Raw genomic sequence first — 4,569 nt, forward strand, 5'->3', positions numbered from 1 at the left:
GCCCAGGGTCATAAAGCTAATAAGTAACAGAGTTACAATTAGAACTCAGTGGTAAACTGCTGCTCCCTCTTGGAAGTCCAGCTAGCTTGAGACCATGCTGTGAGGAAGCCCAATCAGCCACATGGAGAGAGAAAAAAGCCTCACAGAGAAGCATCAAGAAGCCAGGCATGTGAGTGACGCCTTCTAAGACTTTCCAGCCCATGTTAGGCAGCAGCTGACTACAGACAAGCGAATGACCCCAGCCAATGTCACATTGGACAAAATTATCTGGCCAAAACCTACCCAAATTTCTTACCATTCCTGTTTTTAAATCCAAAATGTGAGAGGCCTTCAGGAGGCTCCACTAAGGAAGATAGGTCACTCAGAAACCAGACTGCTTTCTCACAGACTCATTTCTCCTGAAGAATCTGCCTGCACAGTTGGCAAAGAATGATGTAGCCCTGTAGGACCAGAAGAAATGCCCTAAGGTAGAGCAGATTCTGGCTGAGAACTGACCCAAACCATAGTTTTAAATTTCAGGAAAGAAATCTAATTATATTTCTGTCTACCCATTTCATTGCTACAGTGTATGTGTGTATATGTGTGTGTGTGTGTGTGTGTGTGTGTGTGTGTGTGTGTGTGTGTGTGTGTGTGTGTGCACTTATGCTTAGGGTCCTCTATGCAGACAAGCAATTTCACCACTTGTGTTCCATCTCCATAAACCTGAGAAATGGCCTCCTATGTTCATTCATGTAAAACATGTTCACAAAGCAGCTTCTGTGTAGCAGGCGCCATTCTAGGCCCAATGGATTCCGCCACAAAAAGGGCAGGCATGGCTCTGCCTGCTCTCAAGGAACTTCAGCTAGGAAACCAAGCAAGAAATAAGGAAACGAATCAATAAAACATAAAAATTACGGGCTCATAGTAAGAATTATGAAGAAAACAATGTGAGATCTAGGGCTCGAGCATGATGGAGGGAGGTGGGGTATGGCAGGGAACAGTGTCTAGTTTTAAAGTCCCCTCTGAAAAAGTGACTTTTGAGTAAAGACTTGAATGAATCCAGGGAGGGAACTGAGTGGAGAAATGGAGGAAGAATATTCCAGGAGGAGGGGAAAGCACATGTAAAGGCCCTGAGGAAGAAATAGGCTGGGGCTACTCTTGGAGAGCAAGAGGGCTGTGTGGCTGGAGTGGAGGCGGGGAAGTGGGGAGACTGGGGAGATGCATGGGGGTCACGTGGTGGAGCCTTCACACCACAGTGGGGAGAGTGGATGCTCTTCTAGTGTGTTGTGGGAAGGCATTGGAGGGCTTTGGGCAGCACACTCTGGCCCGCTGTGTGAAAAACAGACTCTAGAGGGGATCAAGTAGAAGCAGAGAAATTGGGCTTTTTTTTAACAGTAATTTGAAGTTGATTCCAGCTATAATGCAGGGTATTCTGATTTTAAGGTAGCATCACATGGCATACTTCTGAGTCCATTCCCGAGATATTCTGTTGTACTTATCTCTGTCTGTTTTATCGATCTGTGCAATCTCTGGCACTAGGGGCTCATCTGGGTTTGGATCACATGGCAGTGAACAAATGGATAAAAGAACTTTAGAAACAGTTAATATTTGGATGATAAATTCTTGTTGTAAATGCAACCTTAGGTGGTTTGAAGGGGTAGTCTGTAGGAAAATGAATTGTCAAAAAGAGTACACCGCCTTGATATGGGCTGTCACTAGGTCCCATAATTCTGGCTTGCCAATGAAACATGTCATCCCCAACTGGACCTGCAGAACATTGTCTAGACTGCAATTGTCTAGAAGAGCAGTGAGAGTGGCCTGAACTGGAGTGGTAAGAAGTGATAAGACAGGGGATGTTTTGAAGGTGGAGTGCCTCAATTATGCACACATAATTATTATTCAGATCCAGTTCCTCAGCTCTGAGATGTGGAAGCATTTTCACTTTTTAAACTGATGATGAAAAATGCTGAGCTGGGTACTCCATCAGTGGCTCGGGAGGCAGTGTTTGGCATTCCAAGCCTGCCCCCGGTCTGCAGAGATGCCCAAATCACCAGGACAGCTCTAGGATGGGGAGATGAGCGGATTTTATTTGGTCCCAAAGGAAAGCTCCACGTAATGATGTGCCAGGGCTGCCTGTTGGTTCCTGCCTAGGTGGACAGATCAGACAACTTTCCAGTCAGTCACACAACGATCCATTGAGTTTGTCCTATCTGCCATCTTGGAGGAGGGAGATCTGAGTTTTGTGGCATGTTCTTTGGAGAATGACGTAATTAAATTTTTTGAAGCCTGACTAATATTCCTTAATAGGTAGAACTAGTTTCTGGGCAGAGGAGGACCAGTTTGCATGAGGAACCCAGGATCTTCTAAGAAGGAAGTAACCTGGTCCCCTGTTTTCCCTCAAGATTTAAAATTAGAGGGAAAATGGTGGCCCTGACCATGTTTCATTGGCAGAAGGAGATTCCAAAGGCAGGAAAGGCAAAGGGATGCCATGATGGGGACACCAGCTGATCACAGGAGCCTGAGGTTCGTGGGGCTGGGCCAGTTCTGGGAGAGCAGTGGTTGAGGCACAAAGCCTCGCAGTGCAGTTCCAGGGCCTGTGGCTTAGAGAGCCATAACTTCAGAGCCCAAGCATGGGGTTCCTCAATGGAATGGTAGTGATGAGAGTCTAGATCTGTGAAGACATCACAGTATTACAAACAGCTTCCAACAGTGGAGCCATGTGACAGCAAGAAAAACAAGCAGCACAGGATTGATCAGATACCACCTTGTCACCTCCCGGTGTTTGAACATATCTCTGGATCCCTTTGGACTGAATGAGTCTTCATGGACAGTGGGAGAAGGAAGGGCCTTCGGATGAGCTCTGTACTTCCTGAAAATGAGGACAGATGAGGGCCCTACTGATTAACTGAGGAGATAAAAAGCACCACATATTTGGTAATGGACATATACATGGTATGGTGTATGGTATACCATATATATGGTAAGATACCTCTATAGAGAGAGAGAGAACAGACTGTCTTATATCATAAAAATGTGGCACTGGCTACATTTACTAGTAAGGAAATGCGTAATTTATCTTTTTACTTGTTTTTGTTTTCAGATTTTCTACAATGGACATGCATTACTTTTTCCAGAAAAGAAAAAAAAGTAAATTAAAGAAGAGAATATTTTAGTCCACACCCCTCACCCTGCCAGCAGGTGCCCCTGTGGGTGACCTCAGGAACCCATAACCACTGATGACTTCCGGGAGCTCTTCTGGCTCCTATGATGGTCAGAGGTGATGACTCCTAGGCCAGTGAGTAGCTAGAGCCTGCTGTCCTCTCAGCAGGCATCCTGGCCAGCCTGACCTCAGAGTTAAGGTGAGTTTCCCCAGCCCAGGACAGGATGGTGGCAGGACCCTCCTCCACCTCCTGTTGTTGATCTGGGCTCCCTCAACTGTTCAGGGGCTCCACGAGGAGACCACTGAGGGATGTCAGGTGGGGATTCCCATATAAGTCCTCTGACTCCACACGTGTACTTCACAGAGAGAGTTTCGCTTCAAGTACCAGGCATCACACTCACAGAGCAACAAATAGAACCTCTCTTGTGAGATTTGCATGCCACAGCCTATCCTCCTGGGGTCACTTCTTTGCCACAAACATTTATATATTACCTTTACATGGTCAGAGCTCTGAGCTGAAGGCTGAGGGGGACAAAGATGAAAACCCTGACTCTCTGCCTTCAAAGAACCTCCAGCCCAGAGGGAAGCAGGAGACGTAGAAAAGGCTCTGACACAGGAAGAACGCACTGTGAAAACAGAGACCAGCAGGTCAGCTCGTGACTGACTCCCTGCTACACCAGCCAAAACTACTTCTGGTATCAGGTCCTGCCTTCAACACTTTTCTCAGATGAGTCCCCTGGCATTCATTCCCACTACCTCTGCAATGGTTCTGCCCTCTCCAGTTCTCACCAAGACCCACGCACCAGCCTCAGACCATCGTTCAATCCAAGAGGCACTGCCAGAATTTTTCTAAAATCCCCTCTCCTCCTTGAAAGTATTCAACAGCCTCCTCTGACCTTCTGTATGAAGTCTTAACTCTGACACGGCATTCGGTGCCTTTCCTGATATAACCTATCTTTCCTATCTTTTTCTTACTGCCTTCTAGCCCCTAGCAAACCCCTACAGCCATTCCCTGCGCCCTCCCTGACCCCAGCCAGAACACTCCGACAAGACCAGACTTATCAACATTCCTCAAATACAACACAGCCTAGAAGATCCTTTTCCTTAATCTCTGCTTGTCAGGAGTCTATTTATTCTTCAAGGTGCAATTTCAATGTCTCCTTTTCCACAGAGCCTTCTTCAGATCTCGAGTCAGAATTAATCCTGCCTTGGACCATAACAGTACTTTGCTTATATCTTCTTAATTGCACTCATCATATGCTTTGCCATCCTCCGCTTAACCCTGAGCTCCCAGAAAACAAACATCACATGTCATTCCCCTTGGTGTCCCCCCACAATACAGGTCCTAGCAGACAGAAGACACTTGTTTGTTACTTATTGAATCAAGATGCAAGTCATTCTTATGTTTTCAATACAAAAAAAAAAAATTT

General features: G+C 46.2%; 1 pseudogene; it reads right to left on the reverse strand.

The window, feature by feature from the left end:
* Positions 1–1,361: 1,361 nt before the first annotated feature.
* Positions 1,362–1,732, reverse strand: LOC117201288 (ubiquitin-conjugating enzyme E2 D3-like; annotated as a pseudogene).
* Positions 1,733–4,569: the final 2,837 nt, after the last annotated feature.

Source organism: Orcinus orca, chromosome 1, assembly GCF_937001465.1.
Source record: "Orcinus orca chromosome 1, mOrcOrc1.1, whole genome shotgun sequence".
NCBI lineage: Eukaryota > Metazoa > Chordata > Mammalia > Artiodactyla > Delphinidae > Orcinus > Orcinus orca.